Source organism: Python bivittatus, unplaced genomic scaffold, assembly GCF_059951505.1.
Source record: "Python bivittatus isolate LINGU-HERP-01145 unplaced genomic scaffold, Pbiv_v1 ctg000480_np1212, whole genome shotgun sequence".
NCBI classification, from domain to species: domain Eukaryota; kingdom Metazoa; phylum Chordata; class Lepidosauria; order Squamata; family Pythonidae; genus Python; species Python bivittatus.
In genome coordinates this window covers 81,253,893-81,280,063 of record NW_028277075.1, presented here as the reverse complement: position 1 = coordinate 81,280,063, position 26,171 = coordinate 81,253,893, and the positions used below count along the sequence as shown (strand labels likewise).

The 26,171-nt window shown below is 39.2% G+C and overlaps 1 long non-coding RNA gene across 2 annotated transcripts; it reads right to left on the bottom strand.

The window, feature by feature from the left end:
• Positions 1-2,377: 2,377 nt before the first annotated feature.
• On the bottom strand, positions 2,378-23,340 carry LOC112540577 (uncharacterized). Of its 2 annotated transcripts, none has more exons than XR_003084666.2 (3): positions 23,131-23,340; positions 18,189-18,339; positions 2,378-2,748 (listed from the first exon to the last, which is right to left on the bottom strand). It is a non-coding gene; the product is annotated as an uncharacterized LOC112540577 (long non-coding RNA). The 2 variants fall into 2 exon arrangements; XR_003084667.2 differs by lacking the exon at positions 2,378-2,748 and adding an exon at positions 9,313-9,564.
• Positions 23,341-26,171: the final 2,831 nt, after the last annotated feature.

Below are 26,171 nucleotides of genomic sequence, written 5' to 3'. Positions count from 1 at the left end.
GTATAAACTGGGTGTAATTTGTTTTAAATCCAAGTACTTCAAATATGGTTGTGTTTAACTGATCTTAATGATTTTCAGGCCATTTCACCCACCTGTCAGCTATTTCATTTAGACTCTGGGTGCAAATGTATTTTGGGAAGATGAAAATAACAGCAACTGCTTTTTGAATTTGGTACTGCCTTCATTGGAGGCCTCACTATAGTAAACACCAGCTGAATATATGGAAAACACATTTTTATAGAGCTGAGAGATCATTCTTCCATGTATTCAAGAGATTTAGCATTATAAGTAGTTATAGTGTATACCAACTTATAATGGGAGGTTTTTAGTTGTTTTAATCAGTGACATCATCAAAGTAAACGATCACAAATCCTGCCATATATGACATGTTACCTAATCCCATCAGGAAAGGCTGCTTGCCAGCCCTAAATTTAATAATTAATGTAGCCCTTCACTTGACTACTTTGACCTCTGGTAATTTTTTTTAGATTTTTTTAAATCCCATCTTTATTATTTTTATAAATAACTCAAGGCAGAGAACATATCTAATACTCCTTCCTCCTCCTATTTTCCCCACAACCACCACCCTGTGAGGTGAATTGGGCTGAGAGAGAGGGACTGGCCCAAAGTCACCCAGCCGGCTTTCATGCCTAAGGCAGAACTAGAACTCACCATCTCCTGGATTCTAGCCTGGTGCCTTCACCACTAAACCAAACTGGCCCTAATTCCAAGGCTTAACTGTACTGAAAACCTATATTTTGAAGTAAACCCTATTTTGACTGCTTCTGAAATAGTTAAAGCCCTAATAAGGTTTTACTTTGGTTGAGTTTATGAAATCCCCAGCTTAAATGAAGGGAAAAAAACTTTTCATGCTATACCCTGTTTTTCTGTCTTTTCCAAAACTTTAATACATACATATATTTTTGTAGTTTAATTGGAAACATACACACACACACACCCCTCCATCCCTCCAGCAGGCAATAAAAAAATGAATATATCAAGCAATGCCTACTTTGAACTTTTCTGAAGAAAAATAAAAGCTAATCAAAACATTACACTTCTGAGTGCAAAAGATTTAACTACAGGTATGTGAATGAGCAAAGACACCCTCATAATGACTGCAGATGTGTGCAAAGCACATCTTGGAATATGAAGTTTGTTAAGTGTCTGGACATGCCCAGAATAACTACTCTAGGTATATTCAGAGCATACTGTGCAAGGATAAACATCTGTCACTTAATAAAGGGAGCAATGGTTACATGTCCTGGCACATCTGCACCTTGCCATGTCCTGCATCAGTGGAGATGACAATTGTGCTGGGGATGTCAGAGATGGTAAACCTTCTCTGAGAGGATAAATGAAGTTTAACCTGTCATTTAAAAAAATATTATATTATTACAAGACATAAGTAATATTTTATATTATTTCAAAACAGTGGTATTTATACAGTATTGACTAGAGATTATTAACACTCAGATAACTTAGACCTTTACAGATAGAAAAAAAAGAAAAGTGCTAACTATGATTTGAAATGTCAATGTTGTTCAAATTCTACATCCAAAACTAAATACAGCATTAATAAACAGCTGCAAACTACATCAAAATATTTGTTGTACAATAAAGGTTTCTGTCTTAAGCTGAATACTTAAGAGTAAGGTTTCCACTGTATTCTTACTTATTTTTTGTTTATGATGTCTGGTCATTTTTAGGAGTCTCAAAAACACAGAACTGTAGAGTTTAATCTTGTCCTCAGACAAATCTTCTCTTTGAAGAATGGCACATATCTCTTCATCCAGTTGGTTAGCAATAGTAGTCCTAAGAGTAGGTATTCCACCTTGCAGTTGTTCCATCCAGTGATGTGGATACATTTTTCTAGCATGGTCCGTGGTTTACCTGCCAAATATATTGCTCAGCAGAGGAATAGCAGCATCTAGTAAGGGCCCAATAAATGGGGTGCCTGATGATCTGCTTGATGAACTTTGAATGGTACACATCTCTTCATCCAGGTGATTTGTGACTGCAGCCCCACTCACAGGCATTCCACTCTGCAGAGTGTTTTAAAATACCTGAGTTTCTAGCACCCTCTGTTTCTTAAGCCTAACAATCCCAGGCTGCTCCACCACTCTCTCTTACTCCTCAGAGAAGTTGCAAGTATTCACCAAATCTTTCAATCTCTCAAATGTCACGTTATCACAATTAGTGCTGTTCAGTATAAACCCCTTCACCTTCAGCGCTGCTTTCCCATTATAAGAGTGAGTGAATAAGTCGTTTATTGACACAGTCTCCAGACCATTTCAAGTCCCCATTATATTTATTTATTTTATTTATATATCAAATATATACAGCTGCCCATCTCACAAGAAGTGACTCTGGGCAGTGTACAACAAAGATATAAAACAATAAAACATGTCAAAAAATCATTATTAAAAAGTTTAAAAGGCATTAAGCTCACAAGAGATTAGATTAGCAAGGGAGCCACCTCAGGATCTCACGGCAGAGAAGACCCACCTCCTCAGGCCCACCAAGTATAATTTCCTAATAGACGAGACCCACAACCCAACTCTTCTGCTGGATCTGATGGGACAGGCAGATGTAAGCAGGGAGAGGCAGTCCCTCAGATAACCTGGCCCCATGCCATGAAGCACACCCATCCATTCTGAATCAAATTCATTGATTTGGGTTTTTGGTGGGATCTCACTTGCCAGTTGCCCAACATAATCACTGAATGGTGGTCTCCATATCCCTTCCCTGTGGAAAAAGAAGACTGAATCAGTGTCACGATACAGGCATAACTGTTGTCTCAAACCTCCAGGAACCTGCACAATTCCAGCCATGTGGAAGCTGCAGTAATGAATACACGTGGTTTGGTGAGGTGTTATTCGGCAGTTTTCCATTTCACCATGGCTGTCTCTGTGTCCATAAACTCACATGAAGGAACTTCATAGTGAGGCATAGAAAGATACTTGAACAATTACTCTGGGCTTATCGCTATGGATGCAGTTGCACGGTTGGTGCTGTGCCCAAGCTTATCCCACAGTGTGTTTAAAAGAGCTTAGAATTCTTTCTTTTGCTATGGTTCGCTTTGATGCGCTCATGTCGTAAGCGGATGCCTTCCTCCTTCTCGTAATCCTGAATATAGTGGTCTTTATCCTGTTCCGTTTTGACCAGTCAGGGTACCCACTGGCTCCCTGCTGGTGTCTGAGATGCATTTTGATATATTTTAAATGTATTGTGCTTGCCATTCTGTTAAAATTACAGACGTCATAGATTTCAGCAATTCTGTATCCCTTCTCTAAAGCAACATTCAGTCAGGCCCCATTGCCCTTGCCTTCTTCCTAGGGCTGAGAGAGAGTGATTCACCCAAAATCGCCCAGCCGGCTTCATGCATAAGGCAGGACTAGAACTCAGACCCTCCCAGTTTCTAGCCTTTACCCACTACACCAAATTGTCTCTCACATTTTAACTTTAGCAAGTCCAAAATACTGATGCATGTCCCCCAAATTTTGATAGATTATTTGCAGATGACCTTTCAGGTATTTTTGTTGTGGCTGTTCACAAGTGGATACAAACTGGTGAAATCATAATATAAGATTTGTTCCAGAGTTTGGCCTGAGGTGTACACATGTAGCAACTGTTCTATTGCCACACTGAGCATTTTGTAGGTTCAAGGTGGTTGGGAGCTTCTTCCCAACTACAGATCAAGGAGTCAGAGTTGGGGACATCGTATTATGCTGGTTCTCCCCCTTCCTCTGGGGTCAGTTCCAGTTGGTGTACATGGAGGTGGGGGGGCTGGGAGATTTTGCCTACAGCTCCTCTTATGTGGAGTGCCTCAGGGCTTTTTCTCTCTCCACTTCTGTTTAACGTCTATGTGAAGCTGCTGAGTGAGGTCATTCAATGGCACAGGGTGAAGTATTATTAATATGATGATACTCAGTTACCTCATGACCAGAAATTTCGGCTTCTGGAGTTAGCAGTGATGAAAATGTTGCACTAACTGCAGAGCATGAACATGGACTGTGCCTTCCCATATGCATTCTTTTAACCCATAGCCCCTCCAATCAAATATGTATGGTGGCAAGAGTCCAAAATATGTGCCACTTCATATTTGGGTTTACCTTGGACAAAGTCTGGTGGTAGAGCAGGTGTGAAGACGATGTGGGATTATGGGAGCAACAGGGACCAGTAAGGAATGGTGAAACATGGGGTGTACTTTGAGGCTGGGTAGAAGCTTGATCCAGTACACCCCTAGGTTGACTACAGCTTCTACATGAAATGGATCTAGGAACTAGTGGTCTAGTGGTTTTTATAGCTGTTGTATTGCAGGTGCTTCCTAGACATCCATACCAAGTCCCCTCATGCCAAGGAAGTCCCAGGCTGTCAATGTCAATCAGCAAAGTTTTTGTGGATTTCCTTGGCCTTCTGAAGCTGTCCTGGAGGACTTGATGGATTGCTTGTAGTTCCTGAAGAAGGCTATCTGTGGCTGGAATAGAGGATACTGGTTGTGTCAATGGGGGAAACTACTGATGGAACCTGTAAACAGTGTAGACGTATGTTGTGAGTTGTTGTAGGTAGCTTCTGCAAAAGCCAGACGTTCCATCTAATTGTTCTGGAAACTGACAAAGCACCTTAAGTACTGCTCCATAATCCTGTTCACTAGTTCAGGCTAACTATCTAACTGGGGATAATATGCTATTGAGAGATGAATCTTGACACTGAGGCTCTTAAACAGTGCCTGTCAAAACCTGGCAATGAATTGTGGGCTGCAGCTGGAAATCAGATGGTTCAGAAGTCCATGTAAGCAGAAGATGTTTTGTAAATAGCTGGACTATGTCTTAAGCTATCAACAAACCCTAACACAGCAAAATATGAGCCATTATACACAAGGTCAAGATGATGTGTCTCCTTTGGATTTAGATAAATCAGTAATGAAGTCCAAGAAGATGGTGATCTGAGGCCTTATTAGTGTAGGCAGAGGAAACAGAAGACCTGACCGCTTACTGGGAATATTCTATGCCTATCTACACATCAGGTAGAAGGCAGTGTATTGATTTATGTCAGCTTATAAACTTATAGCCACCAAACATTCTTCAAGACCAGGTGTAGGATCTTGAAGAAACTAAAGTGACTAATTAATGTGCTATCATGGCATAGCCACCCCATAGCAATCAGGTGACCAGATGATGCAGAATGGCCTCAGAGGAAAAGGAGGTCTTTAGGGCTTTGAAAGCCTTGGTGAGCCTTATCTGACACAAACTTAGTCTTTTTTTTCATAGGAGATGGGCCAGCAGCACTGTGAAGTGTGCAAAGCCAGGTATAAATCCTTTGTAGTCATTTCAAAAGACAAGCAGATGTTGAACATCTTTGGCCTTGCACAGTGGTTGCTAGGTTTAGAATGCTTCCACCATGGCTATATCCATGGCAATGCAGCAGGAGAAATGTGATGACCCAAGGAATCAATGGTAGTTTCCTTAAACTTGCATTTATATCAATTTGGCAAACAACTAGCTCTCTCAGAGGCATTGCAGCACAGTGCGTATATGTTCTCATACACTATGAGGTTCATGAATTAGATGAGCATGTATCCAAGTAAATGATGATATCAAAAAGGTCTCTGATGACATCATTCATGGATTTCTGGAACACCACCAGAGCTTTGAATAAGCCAAATGGCATGACCATTCAAAATGGCCATACCAGGTGTAGAACATGGTCTTCCATTTATAGCCATCACAGATTTGACCAGGTTGCACTGCTGCCACAGGTTGAGTTTGGTGGGCATTCAGGCATTCTGTAAACACTCCAAATATTCTGGGATTAGCAGCTGGGAGTAGCAATTCCTGATTATAATCAGGTTTAGCTGGTGGTAGTCATTATATAATTTCAGTTTGTCCAATTTCTTTTTGACAAATAGGACAGGGGCAGGGGCAGGTGAAGATGAATATAAATTCCCTCCACAGATACTTGTTGATGAAGTCCCAAAGGGCCGCTAACTTTTGCTCTGACAGAGGGTAAATTTGGCCCATCATGATTTTGGCACTTGGAACCAAATCTATGGGACAATGATCAGCTGATGCAGGAGTAGCTGGTTACCCTCCTTCCCATAGAATACATACACACATTCCTTATACTTTCTGAGCAAACTCTGGGGGAGTTCTTCTGTGTGTTTGGCAACCACAGTCTTTGGAACAGAGGTGACATGAGATTTGCAGCAGAGGGTCCCAGATGTGATGGCTCCCATGGACCTCACAATGTGGGGCCATTGGCCTGGAACCACTCAAGTCCCAAAATGATTAGGAGATGGGAGGGCAGAGGCAAGGCAAAACTGATTGGTTCCTTGTGGCTTCCCAACCTCATTTGGAGTTTGTTGTCCAGGCCATAGCAGATTGATGTTGTCCATCAATCATTTCAACAATCAGTGGAGGCTGGATGGCATGCCAGAAAATCTCGTGGTTTTCAGCAAATTTAATATCCATAATGTTTGCAGTGGCCCCTTAATTTATTATGGCCCAGGTGTGCAGCTTTAGCGTGTCACAACTCTGCAGCACCACTAATTAATAAAGAAAGGACAAAGGTGTGACTTTTTTTCTGTGAGCCATGGGATGTGTCAATGTGTAATTAACTAATTCTTCACATCATAATAATCTAATTCTATAGTTGTTCTCCATGTACAATATGCTATCCAGTTTTTAATTTTAGTCACCTCTCATTTTTGAAGTATCATAATTGAACAATAGAAATCAAAATACTTCATTCACTGGTGATTTTCACAGAGAATAGGCAGGGAGAGACTATTGCTAAACTAACTCTGCTTCATTCTTATGCATAGGGCCAGAAGGTTCAGAATGTGTTTGAAATTGTTTCAGAAAGTTAATTTGGAAGGGGAAAAAAAGCCTACATACACCATGAGAAATATTTGTTATAACTTTCTTAATCACTCTTCTCATTACAGAAGATACACGCAAAGTGCATTACATATTAAAAACAGCTCAGGCTGGCACCAATTACAATTTTAAAGTGTGGGCTAATGACAAGAAAATTACATCTCTCGTCTGAGTTTACTAATTGAGTAACAGTCCATTCCTCCAGGGTGACTGGCACAGATCTCTCTATCAATCTTGTGTGGAGACTGGAAGGCTGAGGCAAGAGGAATTCAGTTCTATGACACCCCTTCTCTCCCTCTTCTACAATGCTCGGCTTCGGTCTTCCTTTCCAAACAGACACTTGGGGCATAATCAAAGCAATTCTGAAATCCCATGGTGCCACATGTTGCCTGACCAATGACCTGGTATAATACAAAGCAGCCCAATGTGTGCAAAGCTCTTTTTGGAGAGGCCTTTTTATTCCAGTGCTCGAAAGGAGGCAGGGTTGGGAAAAAGAAACGTAACTGAAAGGTAGGGATAGCAAGGGAAGACCCTCTCACTCCCATCATACATGGAATTCCTCTTTCCCCTACAATGAAGGGTGGAGGCCTGCACAGGGGTTTTGATTCCTGTAAAATGTTCCACACACACACCCCACACACACATTTTAAAAAATTATGGCAAGGCACTCATATGGGAGAATGTACAATTTTAAAAATCAAACCTGCATCAATCCACAAAGACTCATCTTTTCATATGACCCAAGTCTTGTTTCTTGGCCATTCTAAAGTATAGCAATCAGTGCAATCCATAGTTCTTATAAATAAACTTGTTAAAGTTACCAAATTATGAAGTTTAATAAATTTAATGTACATGGTTAGAAAACTTTACCTATAATGTGTGCAGCCAAGCTTTTCTATAGGCATTAGATGTGAGGGTATAAGTGCTCACTTTATACTTATTTAAGACATTACAACATGCAAATATGGTGTATGCAATACATACCTCCTATATATATCACTCTCTGGCTAGGGAGGAGATGACTGTATTTTATGCTGTAATTCACTTTCAAAATGATATAAAACTTTCATAAAACAGGCAAAACCCACATTCAGTGAGACCTGTGATCTTTAGATCCTCTTTGTGGGGGCAGTTCTGATGGGATCCAAGCATGTAAATATTTTGGTTTTAGTGGAAAAGATGAAGAAGCCATTTTACAAGGATCTAGTTTCTGCCCCCATTGATAATAAAAACTGTATCATAATTAACTATTATTCACAAATAATAGTTGCTTGCATAGTGGCTGCAGAAACTATTTTGCTTGCATAGTGGCTGCAGAAACTATTTTCTGTCAGGTGGTTGGGACATGCAATGCCATATTTTTTAGAAATTTCCCAAATTAGCCAAATTTTAGCTACATGTTTTCAGTTGTTTGCCCTGTGACTATATTGTCAATACAGGATCCCATGATATTAATCCAAGGCAAGAATCCTTGTTGTTTACTCATGTCAATAGAATTCCCTCTTAAGGAAATAGCAGTGCCTGGCAAAATATACTTTGGGCAGTGCTCAGTAAATATGTGCTGTTATATAGGGAGATGAAAGTCAAAATAAAAAAGAGCAACTTTCACGTAAGGCTTTTTTTCTGGTTTCTGATGAAAAAATGTTCTGTGTTTCGCTAGTACTGTGTCATTCTTGGCCAGCTGTAGATCTTGACCATAATGTACTTTTAATCTTTGACCCAACTTTTTCTGACACTGATCCCAGGTATCTTACATCATAAAGGAATTGGAAGCAATAGCATCTAGAAGGTCCTTGAAGATGCCTTGTCAATCATGAATGCCACGATTTAGGCTGCAGTTAAGTATTTGTTGTATTAGTATTTTTGCTGCTGGATGATGATGATGATGATGATGATGATGATGATGATGATGATGATGATGATGAAAAACGTAGCACCTGTCTTCTATTTTTATCAGATCTCTCAATTTCATTAAAATTGACTTTCAGTAGTTCTCCATGATCAGGCATACCACATCCAGGCTGCGAAATTCTAGATAACCATTAGTTGGCAGCAAAGAGATAGAGTTTTCTGTATCTGTTTGCTACCTTCTACTGGTTGTCTGGAGTTCTTCAGCCCAGATATAATATGTAATTTATGGTATAAGACAAGGCTTTTACTCATAATTTCTGGAGATACTAAAGGTTGGACTTGGGATATTCTGCAAGCAAAGCATATGTTTTACCCCAATCTACCCTTGTTCATTTTCATATCAGGTTGTGGGTGAAATGTTTCAAACTGCTACTAGTTATTAAAATGGGATTTAATGCAGATATAACCTAAAGAAATTATCATTACCACCAAAGATCACAATATAGGGCAATTGTGTACTTAGAAGAAATTTAATCTACTGCTTTACATAGTTACTTAGTACATTGGACAGGTATGGATCATTGCTTATTTGTCATTACAAATGTAGTGTTTTGGCAGCAAAAGATCACGTTAGGGAAATCATATATTTATTTCTGAGTTTCAGATTTAATACATAGTTAAGTGGCACTAATTTTAAACTCCATTATGTAATATTTTGGATAAGTAAAAACAGTTTTCTGTAATCAGGTGGTCTTATATGTTCTTCTTCCACCATGACAGTTTATATCTTCTTTTTCTCCCCATAGCATCTTGTATCCACTAAAAAGTCAGTCTTAGGTATCCAAAATCCAGTATCAGAAGTAACATGAAAAGGAAAAGGAAATTGGCAAGTTCTAGTGTGTCCATGCAAAAGCATTTTACATAGAAATCAGTCAAACTTGGCCAGAGTAACAGTCGCTGATATTTCAGACTGTTAGCTTTAGGTCTTCAGATGGAAGGCCTACAACAGTTGCGTTTGAAACTGATTATAATACTATACCTGCAAACATTTGGCAAATTAATGCCAACAAGCATGTTTAGATCTCCTGTAAAGGCTGAGGTAGATTCACAGCCATGTGGCCTGCTGAAGTCTCTGTCTTTAGAACTCTTCTCACCATGCATTCAGATACAGTATCTGTTCAAGCATTTTTCTTCTTGACCAAAAAAAAAAAAAAGGCAATTTCATATTTGAAAAAGCCACTATGGGGGCAACACTCAATTGCATACTTTAGTGTATTATATACATGTAGAAATCCAAACTTCTGCAAGCAAGCATTTTGAAACTTAACACATGTTGTAGTAAATTATTTAACATGTGACATTGATACATGGGGATACCATCCATAGGACAGAACGATCCCTGGTATTGATCACATGCCCCCTTATTTCTGGGTTAAATAAAGATGGTAAAAGATTACTGTAAATGGACATTTTTTTACCCAAACCATACCCTCAATACGATTTGGTAAAAATGATCAGAGATTGCAGCCACTCAAACATCTTCACCCAACCATGATATTCATACTATCTTTAATCCTACACCATAATCAACGGGGGGGGGGGGCACAGTGGTAATGGATTGCAACAGCAAGGTCAAACTGATATGATAAGGCACGTTCTTTTTCCCACTGCAGAGCTCATAAATATGAGCCAGATTCCTGCCTAAGAAACAGCTGCCAACTCTACAGTGCTTACACAGACACACGACTGGTTAGTCTACTAAAAGCTATGGTTATTACTTATTTACACATGAAGAGTTCCCTCCTTTATTGTCTGGAGAAGAAGGAGGGAGTGACAATCCAAACCAAAGCAGTAGCAAAGACAACACAAAGATAACAATGCAAGTGGTATCCTATCTGGGCACAAACAGCTATCAACACGGGACAGCAAGTTACATTGCGATGTATCAGCAGGACTTCTACCACTTAGGTGCATTAGCTGATATTCCAACAACTTATTGTTAAAAGTTAATGCAAAACGTCTTGTTTTTGTGGCAACAAATACCTTCATTTCCTATGCATTTTTGAAAAATCATAAACATAAGCAAGTTTGGCCCCTTGTCAAAACAAAGATGAAAATTATTTGTAATGATGACTGAATACACTTTTCTTCCCAATGCCTATTTTATTTATGAAATTTACTTCTTAGACCACATGTGACAATTCCTTAGAAATACTTGACATTGCCTGTTCAAGAATAAATCCAGGTAATTTTATGGCTAATATTCTGCATCACACCAGCCCCCCAAAAAACAATTGCAGGCAGACATAATTTAAAAGGGAACATCACAGAGCATTGCTACACAATGGGGTGAAGCTTGAAATAGGACAAATATGCAAATAAAATGCTGATTAACCTATAAATATTCATATGTATTTACTGAATTATTTTTGAAGTGTTTCAGTGTAGTTTATCCATTTATTTCCTATCTTACTAATAACTTTAATAGCCAATTAAAGTGCGATATTGTTCTGAGGTTTCTTTCAGAATGTGGCTTAGACAGGAATAGGTTGGACGGGACTGAAGTTCAGTTCACCTTCTAAGCTTGACTTCTTTTGAAGATAAACCATGTACTTAGCCTTGCTCTCCAAATTCATGGCATGATAAAGATAGTGACACTGTTGGGGCATTCTAATCCTCCAGACAACGAGCGTCATATGGGAGAAGGGGCAAGGGTACTTGCTCATAATCTTCAGTGCCCTCCAGGAATGGAGCCAAAGCCAGTGTTTATTCACTATAGAACCCAGCACTTAGAAACCCTGTATTTCTCAGTGAAATGAACTTTCAGCAGCATCTCACATAACCCATATATAAAACAGTCCTTTCGGTCTAAAAAATGACCACCCTTAGGGCAAAAGAAATCAGTTAATGACAGCTCATCTGTAAGTGATGTTTTACCACCCACTTAGTCCATGTTAAACAAAAATGTCTTTAGCATTCTATCAAACATTTGAAATAATAAGGCAGTTCTACGAACAGAAAAGAGAAGGGATAAGATTCACTGGATAGCCAATGAACGGCTGGATGAATGGGGAGCCAATGAAGCAGCCACAGAAATACCATGAGGAAGAGAGACCCAGCCAACCATTCGCAATGCCCGGCAAACCCAATAAAAATCTAGTGGTACAGCCTGAGGAGTTTCTTTTAGTGAGGGTTGGAAAGATCAAAGGAACTTCTAACAGGCATTTTTCTGTACTTCAGGTTGTCTTCCTTTCTTATATTGGTCCCTATTGGTCACATCTGAAAGGGATATTTTAAAAGGTAGCCCACAAACTTTTTAAAGAACTTTATATATTCAATACTTTCGAAAGGTGCCATAGCTTGTGGATGTATGCAATATTTAAAGCTGATTTTTAGGCTGTTCTGAAGGCTTGGTCTAAAAGAAAGCAGTTCGAAATAATATGCTCAGAGACAACAAACATTATTTGGCTGCTTACATTGTTGTCTTTAGAGCATTTTGCTGTTAATATTCTTTCAAAGGATCCTTTCCAATGTTGGTTAAACTGTTTAAAAAAAAATAGGATGAAAACAGCCATATTGTTTCAGTATCAACAAACTGTTGTCAAACATTACTCTCACACAATGCTCTTAAAAGGAAGGAAAAAGAGGATAATCTCATTTCAAATTAGACTAGACTCAGTCAGGTCTATGGTTCATTTTAGAACTTTACAGTCATACAACATTTGTTAGCAAGTGTCAATTAATATATTAACTAATAATCACCAAGGTGTCAATTATTATCATTAAAAGGAGACCCATGTGACCTTATTTCCAGAAAGTTGATGAGGACTGGGCAGACTCAGTTTCAAACCTCCATTCAGCCTTGAGGCTTACTAGGTGACTTTGGGCCAATCTCTCAGTGATTAGGCTGAAAGGGTGGAGATAAAACAGGAGGGAGATGTCTATGTATCCCTTGTGTTCCAGGATGCAGACCATCCTGCAGTGGGGGAAACTAAAGGATTAATTTCTTTTGGCCTCTCCTAAATTTTTCTGGTTGAATGGTATGACCCAGCCAGGAATAAACAAATCTCTCCAAATCTCTGCTACCCCAAAGATTTAGAGTGGCCAAAGGAAAGGGTACATATTGATGGTGGTGGTGATATTTTCCCCAGGTTAGAGCTGTTTGTTGTGGAGCTGGGAGAGGCTGAATAATCTCCTTTTAATGATAATGGTCAGGTTCCACCTAAGATACCAAGCACTTCTATTGACAGCTTTTTCTTCCTCCAAAATCTAAGCTCTGCAGAACCTTTGATGGGTTTGGGCTTCAAGTTCACATCTGTTTTTCCCAGTTCCACAAACAGCTCTGTTCAGGTTCAAATGAGTTTTCAGGTTATTACAATAGCCTAGTTTTACCTTTGCAACCATTGAGAAGAAACAGCATAGTTTTAGATTCACCTGAAAAGTAGACAGGCATCTCATCCCATCCTCAAGTTATTATTTATACATACTAATGGAATATATAGCAATGTCACTAGACATTTGTGGTTTCTACAGTAAACAATGGTAAAACAAGCATGATTTAACATAGTGTACAAATCCAATCACTATCTTCTGTAAGATTCCATGAACATATATATCATGATGCACAAAAGTAAGATTCCATGAACATATATATCATGATGCACAAACAAAAGAAGTTAATTGCATCTACACATTTAACCACAATTCATACTGGAAATCTAAACCACTGTGTAATTTACAGTAAGCCAACATTGCAGGATAAGCTGAATTAGCTTATGCTAACACTCCAGAAGTTTTGGAAAACATCATATTTGACTCTGCTGTGCTTAGACTACCGTGTAAATTCTTGCAGTTGAAGTCTCTTTTTGCAGAACCCATATGCTATTAGATTGAATTGAATTTACTCTATCAAAGCAAGTTTCAACATTTAGTAAAATCAGATGATTAAGCTGTTCCTGGATTGTATCATTTCAGGCTGTGGCAAAGAGTGAGCAGGAATAACATTTTGGAATGCTTCCAGATGACTAAGAAAAGAACCCCACTATGAACATGGAAAAATAATGTGCTGGTGAGAAAGGATAGTAAAGCAAGGACCCTACCAGGATGAGAGAACAAGCTGTACTCTTGTGCCGGTACAGATTCAGTGTGCTCTAAGGGTTGAATACTGATATAGAAAGTCAGGTCTTAAGATGGATAAGACATTAGGTCATGTAAGTTCATTGTCTCATTAGTGCTGGCCTGTGTACATTCCTGTTTTTAAACTAATACCCCAGATAAAATAAGGGAAGCCTAGAAAAAAGATGACACAAACCATCCCACTGCAGAGGGATGTGTTTTTCAAAGTCAGTTTATGACATGCTTGTGAGCCTTCCAAATCCCCTTGGACAAGGGTGCTCTCCACCCATCTTGACATGTACCCAATGATAATTCCTGCTTCAGAGCTATTTGGTTTAGCAGAAGCAAGGAGATAAGAGGAATTAGAAGCACATGGGGAAAGAAAAGAAAAGCTTTGTGCTGTCCAGTTGGTACCAGGGATGGGACTGTTTCCAGGTAGGTCCAGCTAATCCACCAAAAAAGCACCCTGTGGGTCTGCTCAGAATCAGACATAAACCTATAAAGTTCAGGGAATTCAGAGATAAGCTTAAATCTCCGGACTAATGTCCTGCCCTCAATTAACCCAATTGTCCTTCAAGTAGCAATTAATACTTGCAGTCAGGAGAGGTATTCCTTTGGGATAGTATCTTGAAAATATTTTGTCTCCTTCTAAAAATGACCGACACAATTAGCAAGATTATTCTGTGCAAGCTCCACTGAAAGAAAGAAGAGTTGCAGCTGATTCCTGAATGGATTGCTTGACAGTTCTTAATTTACAGTATATGTATTGATTTTCAGCTTTTCTTTGTATTGCCTCTTAGATGAAATACAGTCAGGGAGTTAGTTTCAATGAAACCTGTTGATGGTGAGCAGAAAAATTTATCAAAATACTGCTAAACTTGCAGCAGGACATTTTAGCAGTTTGTGAAGAATAAGAAAAGGAATTTCAACACTGAAACAATTTTAAGAAACTGGAGAGTCCCTAGTGCCATTCACAAATCCACAACAATGAACGTGTGTAATGGAGAGGACTCTATGTGTGTCCAAGCGATTTCTTATCCCAGAGAGAAAGCAGTTTAAGAGCAAGCCTGGCATTACAATTCTGCCCCTCCTGCCCCCATGTCCTCCACACACTGGATCCACCATTTTAATAAGATACCTGGGTACCCTTTGCTTGACTAGCTATTTACCATACATTTCATATAAATTGAACAGCTAATGAAAATTAAAAATTGAACACTGAACTGAAATACAATGACTGATTTTAATGGATCTGCAGCAGCCTGTCATAATTTTGTTTTAAAGCTTTTGGTGATAATGTTGCAGAAAAGAGGCTTCAAAATTCATGGTAAGTCAAATGAGGCTTTATCAAAAAATGTTAAGCAGTTTGTTTTCATAATGAAGCACACATTTTTATATCATTCTCATACATGTCCTAATCTTCATCTTCCGTAACCATTTATCACTGGACCACATGCTAAACTTGCTGTTTTTATTGTCTACCACATACTGAAGAGAAAGTTAGCCTTCCACTACTTGATTCTCTAACAGATGAAGAATTGTGGAAAGATTTTTTTCATCACTTGGCAGGACAATACAGATGACTGAGTTACCATCTGATAAATTATTATCTGTATTCATCAGTTACATTCAAAATCCCCAATAGAAATTTGTTTTCTTTTCAGTTTACCCAATAACGACAGTTCTCTGGGCAGATATCCAAGAAAAGCTGGAGATGTTGGAACTTGCACAGAATTGATTTAGAAATGATCAAAGATTTCTCAACATTTGAATAGAAATGAGGTCATCAAGGCACTTACAAATCTTGCCTTGTATACTGGGAACTTTTACCTCCTAAACTCAGACATATGTGACCTAGCTTGTATGATTATGCCAGATTCACTGAAATACAGTCTTTCTACCTATGATCCTCATTCATTTTTTACAGTTATGGCACCTAATTGAAAGCCATTGCCCACCCTACCTTCCAACCCAGTTAAGATTAACCACAGTTCAAGACATGGGAATAAACAAAGTTAACTGAAAATGAAATAGCTTCCAATTCCCTCAAAACAGCATCAAAGGAGAAAGGAGGAAGCACACGCATTCAAGGGTTGTGGAGGTAAAGCTGTGATTTAGTGGCCAGTGTCCAAATGAACATTTCCTTGTTAGTAAGACATGCATTGCTATGGCCACACCTGATTCCACACTGAAAATGAGATGATCTTTTGCTAAATCCTTCAGCACATTTGATTAAAACTCATTTGCCAGAATGAAATAAATACAACAGTGATACAGTTTGGAAAGGTGAAAAAAAGCTGATAGAGAAGTATCATGAGGTATAATACATGTTGAAACACTCTCTAATTATGTATTTATCCAGCTTACTACACAGTTTGCGGGGAGGGGGGGTATAATTAAATGTTATGAAAATGTCTACCTAGCAATATTATAATACCTAAATATAGCACCTCTTCCTGAAGCATTTTAAGTTGGTTAAAAAAAAATCTGAAGACCAAATTTTTGTTAACAGACAAATTATACTTTCAGAGAATCTGTTAACTGTAGTAAGTTAAATCTAGCAGAATGGATTTCTGGTATAATAACTTTTAATATTATGCATGCATTAGTTCTTGCCCTTGCAGTAGTTTTCTGGATTTTGGGCTATTAACACCAAGAGCAGATCAAAAACTGAATGTTCTTGTTTCTCTACAGATATTTTTTCTTATAACTCTAGGATTTGGATGAACAACTGTTAAATAATCAGCGATGACCAAAGATACAGTCACTAGTTCAGCTAACTATGTGAGGAGAACCTACCTCATGCTCCCATTTGGATTCTGAATTCAGTTGCAAAAGTAACAGATTGTTAAATCTAATGAGATTGCTGAACAATATCCCACTTTAATCAGAGGAGACTAAAATAAGGTCCTTGAAATTTCAAATATTTTCTTAAATCATCCAATATCAAACATAAACCAGTTTAAACAAAGTTAAGATACCCAAAGATTTGTGATGAAAGCCCATAAAAATAGCAAACATTGTGCTAATTGCTCATTCCCATTCCACAATAGCATAGACTAGAGTACGTATCAGTGCCTGGAAGCTCATGGCTGGTGCCGATTGGATCATCAGTCACTAGGCAAAAAGTAGAAGAGGTATGGAGTGAATCACACAATACTTTTGCTGGACTTTCCTGGCATCTTAATTTAAGGAACTAACTCAAGAGCCATACTCCTGCTCTTTTATTCAATTATACTTCATGTTGGACTTTATTCACACTTTATTCAATTATACTTTATGTTGGACAGCCTGGAATTATGCTATTGTATTCATAATTTGAATCATAGAATTGGAAGGAGCCTCTCTTTCCTCTATATGACAACCCATTAGATATTTGAAAACTGCTATATCTCCCCTCAATTGCCTCTGTAAACTAAATATACCCAGATCCTTTCACCATTCCTCATAGAACTTGGCTTCCAGTCCTTCCACCATAGTCCTGCTCTGAACTTGCTCCACTTTGTAAATATCTTTTTTTAGGTTGGAGTGCTCAAAACTGGACACTGTATTCCAAGAGGGGACTAAACATGGCAGAGTTATTTTCCATGATCTGAATATATTCTTGGTATCCCAAAACAGCATTTGCCATTTTAGCAAGTGTATCACACTGCTGGCTCATGAACCACTTCTCATCTACTAAAACACCCAGATTCCTTTTCATATGTACTGCTGCCAACCAGGTCTCCCCCATCCTATACTTGTTCCTTTCATTTTTGTCTTCCCAAATTACTTTGCATGTCTATTAAATATAGCTTTATTTGCTTAAGACTGACTAGATCTTTCTGAATCCTCTCTTTCTCTTCTAAAGAGTTAGTTACTCCTCTTAGCTTTGAGTCATCTGCAGATTTAATAACCATCCTCTCACTTCCTTCATCCCAGTTATTAATTGACATCAGTGTTTCTCAACCTTGGCAACTTTAAGCTGTGTGGATTTCAACTCCCAGCATGCTGGCTGGGGAATTCTGGGAGTTGAAGTCCACACAGCTTAAAGTTGCCAAGGTTGAGAAACACAGATTTCAATGTTGAACGGCATAGAGCCCTATGGCAATCTTCTCAATAACATTCTCCAGGCTGATATGGAGCTATTTATGAGTCCTCTCTGAATGCAGTCATTCAGTCGATTTTGAATCCATTGAAGAGTTATATCACCTAGCTCATATTTTACCATTTCATTAATGAGGATATCAAGAGAGTCTTTGTTAAAGGCTTTGCTGAGATCAGAGTACATTACATCAACAGCATTCCCACAACTATCCCTGCTATAGCCCTTCTGCTGAATGTGCCTTATGAGCCCCTTACCTCAACTTATTAAACTGCACTTTTTTTTACTTCATACAGGAGGAGGTTCTTGTTTGCAGTGCAAGTACAGCAAATCTTGTGAGCCATTTCTCCTAAAGGCTTTGAGATACTAACACAAGTCAATGGAAACAGTTCATTCTGGATGTTCTTCCTTGAGGTGCAAAAAAAAAAAAAAAATCTGTTTAGAACAGGAGGGTGGCTACTGATCATGCCATAGGCAATGCTTCAAATCCTGCTGCTTGTCAGGAGCTTATCTGCTACCACATAAACTTTAACCGCTTTCATAATGATTCTTTGTCCATGAGAAAACTTGTGTCCAGACTAATGAGAACTGGAAGCAAGTTGGGCAATTAAATAAAGTACAGCTTGAACAGCTTTGAGATACCACCAGAGTTAGCCCTGCTTTACAACAGAGATGAGAAACATTTTCACTGTTGGGGACAACACATGCATATATGACTGCACTTGCAGAAGGATAGCTTTACCTGTAAAACTGCTGCAAACAGAAGATTAAGTGTTGCTTACTCTTCCTAACCTATCCACCTTGCAGCCTGATTTTCTGGCCCAGCATCTATAGCCCCAACAGCCCTAAAATACTCTCAATGCAAAAGTCAAAGCATTAGACGGTCTAGCTTCTGTGCTGAGACAGTTTCTGTATGGAGCTTTACAGGAAGTGGCTAATTTTGTGATTTCCAATATCTTTACAAAGCCAGTTTGATGGCGTGGTTAAAGGCACCAGCCTACAAACAGGGAGACTGTGAGTCCTAGTCCTGCCTTAGCCATGAAGCCAGATGGGTGACTTTGGCCAGTCATTTTCTCTCAGCCCTAGGAAGAAGGCAATGGCAAACCACTTCTGAAAATGCTGCTAAGAAAACTGCAGAGACTTGTCCAGGCAGTTGATAAAGATCAATACTGACTTGAAAGTACGCACACACAATATTGTTGGAATCTCTGACTTTCGCAGACATTTGAGAGGCTCTGTGGTTCCTGGGCTCCTGGGTTTATTGCAAGGAGAACTTTCAAGAAGTATGAAGTAAGCAACAGCAAGTCAAGATTGGAAGGCAAGTGGAGAAGGGATGGTGGGTTTTCTGGACACCTGTGACAGACAATATCAAAGGTGCTAGAGGACCTTATGCAACGCAGGTACCACAGATTGTCCACTCTTGCTTTGAAAGTTTATCTAAAATTTTGTTTCCTTCTTCTGGCACAAGTGTGAGACTCCCAGCACCTTAGCCTTGAGGGCAATCTTTCCCAGTCCAGTGCTTTCCAGATCCTTTGGGACTACAATTTCATAAACCGCCAGCCAGAGTTGATTTTAGGAAGTCCCAACAGATCTGGAGGGCACCAGCAGAAGTCATCTGGAGAGACAGAGTTCTTAAAGAGGCATGGTTGAAAATACTCTCAGCACTCTTGCTAAACCCTAATTCCCAGGATACTTTCTTGAAAGCCAAAGCAATCCACTTAATATAAAACCAGCATATTTTGTAGTATGCATCTGTGCTTTTCAGACATTGTAAATTTAGCCTCTTAAACTTGCTCTACTTTTCTACTTTCTCAGCTCCACAAACTACTGTGACTCATTTTGTCAGAAATAATCAATAAGCTCCCAGATAATAGGTTGAACAATATAAAGAGTGACATTCTTAGGGTTTTTTGTAAGAGAAAGCAATCAGGACAACATCTGAAATCCTTGATTCAACCAGCAAAGTTTACTTTGTAAAAGTTGCATACAATTCAACTGAGATTTTTTGCAGGTGGAGGGGATTGTAGGATAATTTTAAAAGTGGGCAGATCACAGGATACATACTTGTTTGGCAAGTATTAGGTTTTCTGCCATAGTATATTATACATGGTGGTTATGTGATCCCAAATAATTGCACCAATTATGTAATTTGATATAATTAGACTAATTACATAAACAGAGAATCATTTACTTAGTTATTCCAAAACCAATGTTGGAAGGACATTAAAGAACCTGATTATTTTTTCTCCTATCTGCACTGCTACAAGTCAGGTATGACGCCATTGAAAACAATAGATTTATACTGACATTAAACTAGTGTGAAAAGAAAACCTTTACGAATTACATACCCATGTACCCAGGGGTCTTAACCATCAAGATATAATTAAATAGTCTCTAGTGATTTGCATGAAAGAATGGTGTCCTAGGTTGATTAAATTCCAGTGTTTGGAAATAGAATGGCTTTTCTAAAGTGTCTATATTTGTTTTCATCCAATACAGCAAGCAGGATTGAAATACTGAAGTAAGGCTCTGTCATCCATTTTGCAATCTAAATGTAATCATGGAACTGAACATTTTTAGAATTGGAAGAGATCTTGAAGATCATCTAGTTCAGCCCCTGATCAGTGGAGGGTATACAGTGCAAGAAGCAATTCTGTTGATCCCTGACAAATGGCCCTTCCAGATGCTGGTTTAATAGCTCAGCCAAAGAAGAGCCCACCAGATTTCAGGGTAATCTCTGTCAAGTAGCTCTTGCCATTAGGAACTTTCTCCTAATGCTTACCTGCCATTTTCATCCACTAGGACTAGTCCTGATCTCTTGTGCAACAGAGAGCATTCTGCTCTAGCTTCTTCATGAGACCCCTTCAGATATCCAAAGGCAATTATCAGTTCTCCCCTTAGGTGTCCCTTCTCCAAGTTACACATACTTTCTAAGACTTAGTTTCCAAATCCCACAAGATCCAGTTTGTAACTGTTCTTTTTAGGCTGATTCTAGAAGTCATCTTCCAATCTGTAACCCTCCTGTTTTCTCTCCTCTGTTTTCTTTTCCTTTTAAACATGGAAGAAAAAAAAAAAAGGGAATGGTACACTGTGCCTTTTAATTAGTAGTGCTTGGAGCCTTTGACTGTCGCCATAACTGTTGTTATTTCCTTGTTCCTCCCCAAACGGTATCTAAAATAAAACTCCCAGCCCACAATTAAGACCATTTCCATTGATTCCCACCTGGTTCCCTGCCCCACTTGACTTTTTTTCAAAAAAATCTTTCAGTAAAAAAGCTAAATATAAAGCTGGCTTACTGTACAGTATCCATGGGATACCCTAGCACTATATTTATTTGAAGCATTATATTTATTTGAAGCAATGCCCAGAGGTGTCCCGGGGTGGGGGGTAAAAAAAATCAAGATGGCAGTTGCAACCTATCAAAGCCCTGCCTCTGTTTACATGTGTTGATGTTGTGTGTACATACACAGGGACAGGGTTTAGATCACACAGTCATGACTGCTATCTTGACTTTTTTAATCTCCCCACTCCCCCATGGATACTGCTGGCAATGTCTTCGCGCCCCATAAACATTCTGCTGGGCTGATGGAAAGCATGCGGAAAGCATGCATTCCTTCTGGAAAACTGACATTTTGTCAGTGCAGGGCTGGTTCTAGGCCTAGGCAACCTGGGCAGTCACCTAGGATGTCAAATTTTAAGGAGTGACAAAATTGAAAAGACTTCCAACATACACAGGTTTTTTTTCTTCCTAACATTTTTCCTGCATGTGCAGGGTCCACTTTTTTTGGATCAATCAAATGTTGATTGCATTAGGAATTGACTGACAAGGTTGTCGCCTGAGCCTGATGTCATGCACTGAGAGAGAGCGACTGGTCCAGAGTCACCCAGCCGGCTTTCACACCTAAGGCAGGACTAGAATTCACAGCCTCCTGGTTTCTAGCCTGGAGCCTTAACCACTAGCCCAAACTGGCTCTCTTAACCACTAGATCAAACTGGCTCCAAAATACACATTATGAGTGTAAAATCTGATCCTCTTTCCTTGTTGCTTTAGAACTTTTTCTTTCTACACTTTTTGAAAATATTTACCTACTAAGTAGGTCAACTGGTAGTGAACAGCACACCAATGAGGCATTGCAAGTCACCAAAAAAAAAAAATTATTACAGCTAAGGACCTCAGGAACCTGATAATATTAAAGCAAGACAAAGGGCTGATAGGAAGGTACCGAATGAATAAATCATGTGACTATCAGCTTATCAAAGTTATACCCAGAAAAGGAGTAATGGTGCACACTGCGCACCAGCACACCCACTCGAGGGTTAAATATAACTTCGCAGAATTGTTGCCATATGACCACAGTGGGTACTGATGTAATTAAAATTATTTACTGTGATTCAGAGTAAATAGGGTGAAAATGTCTGAAAAAGAAAAAAGAAGGGTCCAGGGCTGAAAATTGTAAGTGTAATTTCAAAAACTGGAAGAAAAAAAGAAACAAGAGCGTGCCTTTTTGAAATTCCTAACAAAATCGGAAGATAAGCCAAACCACAGGGGGCGCCAGAGTATGGCTTTGCCAGGGCACCAAAATGTCTGGAGCCCGCCCTGGTCAGTAGCCATCTTTTCATGAATGAACATGCCTTTCATGGCAGCCATTTTGTGAATGCACTCACCCCGTGTTCTCAAAACTACAAATCCTAACCTACGCTGCCCTTACCAAAGGCCTAACTTAAAAGGAAGAGGAAAGAAGTGCAGGATTTCCTGGCTGTTTCAGGATAGTGCCTCCACATTACCTTGATTTGGACACCACACAGCAAAGAACCCGGTTTCAAATATTGATCCTGAGGAAACAAAGCTTCAGTCTGAACCCTGTGTTCATTCTAGCGAAGGGTTCAGGTTTATGTAAGCTATATCTGTTCCACAGTTTCAAGCATGGGAAGGAAACAGCCTGCTTTGCTTTGCCTCAGTCATAACATTTAGTTACGTTCTTATTAAATTCTTTTTAGAAAGTTGTGGCACGACTGACGTTAACATGAGGTTTTCTCATTGATTTCATCAGGCAGAAGTATCTTTCCTTTTTGTGGCAACAGTTACCCTAATTCCAAGGCTGAGACAGAAACCCTGAGGAAAGGAGGGACTTAGCTGGCAGGGGAACGGGGAGAAAGGTTTCAGAAGGTTTAAAAGGAAACAGATTGCATTCTTCTTACCCAGAATGAATTATGTGGGGTCCAGACCAGTTGTTGCTGTTTTTAAATCAGGCAGGAACATTGCAGTTTTCATCTGAAATAATTTAATATTGAGAAGCAAAAAAATAAGGCACACTCTTTGCTTGATTTTTCTGCACTTCAGTCGTGAAAGCTCGTTTTCGTACTTGGAGAGTTCTCCCTGATTCTGACTTGTCCCCTGAACTTAGGTAATGGCATTGCAGGGAAGAGGTTTACATAACTGCATGTAGTGTACTGCTCTGGCTGTTCCTCAGCCACTACGATCTGGCAACGTCAACAAGTTCACCTGAGTTACATCACATCTGAACTGCTGTAACACACGATACCCTGGAAGAGGAGCTGGAAACTTCAATGAAAGCAAAGCCAGCTGCCAACTAGTTATGATATCTGGGTCGCATCGGTCCCCCTTTGAAAAATCTGCCCTTGATTGCCAATCATTTTCTGAGAATTCAAGGTGATACTTTTAGGCTTCAAAGCCCTAATACCAGTTTGGGGGCTGTCTTCTTACTCTGAACTGCCCTGTTCTTTAGAAAAGGCAAACCACTGTTTGCAGAGGCCTAGTTGGCAGTGGAGAAAATGCATCTTCCCATTATTACTGTACTCCCTTCCCCCCCCCCCCCATTTTGCCTTCTAAATTGCTTTAGAAGTTTTAAAGTTGCTTTTGATAGATTTCATGGAGGTTTTCTGTTGCAGTTCTTTGAATTCAATAATTATTTGAATTAATAGCCTTCAGACAAGAATTATAGACATAGTTTTAGTAAATAAATACAAGTAGGAAAAAAAATCATCTTGATGACTGGGAGTTCAGCATATAGACTGAGTTTATTCAAGATGGAAAATGTTCATAGTGATATGATAATTTTGTGTGCAGTTTTCACAATTCCCAGGCATTACATGGTATTATACTTACCAGGTGATAAATAAATATACATGGATAAAACAGCCCTTAGATTTGGAATGTATGAGAAAAAAATCATTCCAGTTCACAACCCAACCCTTTGAACACTCTGTGAAAAAGCACACAGCATCTGTCCTTGGAGAGTTTGGCAACACCACGCAGGAAGAAGTCTTTGCTCCTCTTTGGATTTTTTCATGTCATTGCTACTGAATGTTATCAGCTTCATGTGCGTCGTACTGATATATAAAGGGAGTCTGAGTGAAAAAAATAACACCAATGTTTGGTGCCTGCTTCACTTATTTGAGAAGCAGTCATCCAACATGTGATATGCCAGTGTGAACATTAAATTGCCCTTTTAGAACCAGTAACTCATGGTGGTGGCGGCAGCTGCATCCAAAAGCATCTCGTAATTAGTGATTGCTCTTTTACTTCACTGTGTAGGAATTCTGGCCCATTCCTTCATGGTGAGCTGCTTCAACTCAGTAACAGCTCCGGTTTTTCTAGCAAGAACTGTTTGTTTCAGGTCCTGCCTATTTCTGTGGAGTTCTGGTCTGCAGCCTGATGTGGCCCTTCCAAAACACTAAATTTATCTTTCACCCATTGCTTGTGGATTTACCTGTATGCTTGGGCAATGGCTTCTATCATGCTACTTTCCCCATGAATCCCATTTTTTTGGTGATATAGCCATGAACGCTAATTTCCAAGTTAGTCAAGACAAGAGAAGCCTACAGATCACTGGATGTTGTTTTGGGGTTCTTTGTGGCTTCCTGGATGATTTTATCCTGAGTTCTTAGAGTGTTTTTTACAGGACAACTATTGGGAAGATTCACTGTTGTTCCAAATCATCTCCATTTGGAGTCTCTGAATCTGTGTGTGTGTGTATTTATATACAATCCAGTTCCCAAGATTTTGGATAGTCTACAAAAATAGGGTTAAAATATAAATAAATCAGCTACAAAAAACATAAGAATCAAGATCTCAGCAATCCAAATAGCAACCCAAATAAAAATGGTCACCCAATAAACATAAAAATCTCATGAACAATATGAACACCTCTAAAATCAAACTCCAAATTCCCCTCTGATCAAAACAGCCTTTGTGGCTCTACCAAAAATCAATACTCAGAGTGCCAGGCATACCTCCAGAGACAGTCTTTCAAAGTATGGGGGCTATCATGGAGAAGGGCTGTTTTTGCGTCTCTGCTTTCTTCACTTCTCCTAGGTGCAGAATTCTATGCACTCCCTCTCTACATACTTGTACCACAAGGCAGATCCCTTTAGGAAGTGATGGTCTTTAGGTGTCCTGGATCAAAACCATGTAGACCTTATAGACTAAGGCCAGTACTTTGAATTGGTAATTAGTGCAGTGACCAGATAATTGTTATTACATTACAATAGTGGGTCTCATCCAATCACAGCCTGGCTGCCATATATTCCACTAACTGCAATGTAAGGTAGCCCTGTACTGTATAGAGTGTGTAGTACCTCTTCTTTATATTCTAGGGTTTTTTTAGATTTTTTATCCCACGTTTATTATTTTTATAAATAACTCAAGGTGGCAAACATACCTAATACTCCTTCCTCCTCCTATCTTTCCCACAACAATCACCCTGTGAGGTGATTGGGGCTGAAAGAGAGTGACTGACCCAAAGTCATCCAGCTGGCTTTCGTGCTTAAGGCAGAACTAGAACTCACGGTCTCCTGCCTTCTAGCCCAGCGCCATCACCACTAGACCAAACTGGCTCTCAGTTTTAGCTCTGTATCTCACCTCAGAGATAGCATTTGTATGCAAGAAGGGGTCTTCTTGTCTATCAGGTTATTGAATGTACTCTTCCTGAAACCCAGGCTGGATGACCACTAAATGACAGCAAAGAGTTAGAGTTCTCTTTCCTGCCATCTAGCAATCCTGTGGATTTTTGCAGCCCTCAGTTAAACTTCTGTAGTACCTGTATGCAACATCAGTGACTTTTAGCATTAGTTATATGAAAATTCTGCTTTCTTGATAAATTATATTTTGGTAAAGTAATAGTATTATTTTTGTTGATGTGGCAAAGGCAGAGTATTTTTCAAGTTAAATTTTGATGTCTCTTGAGCTGATTTCTGTGATTACCCAAACAAGAAATCAG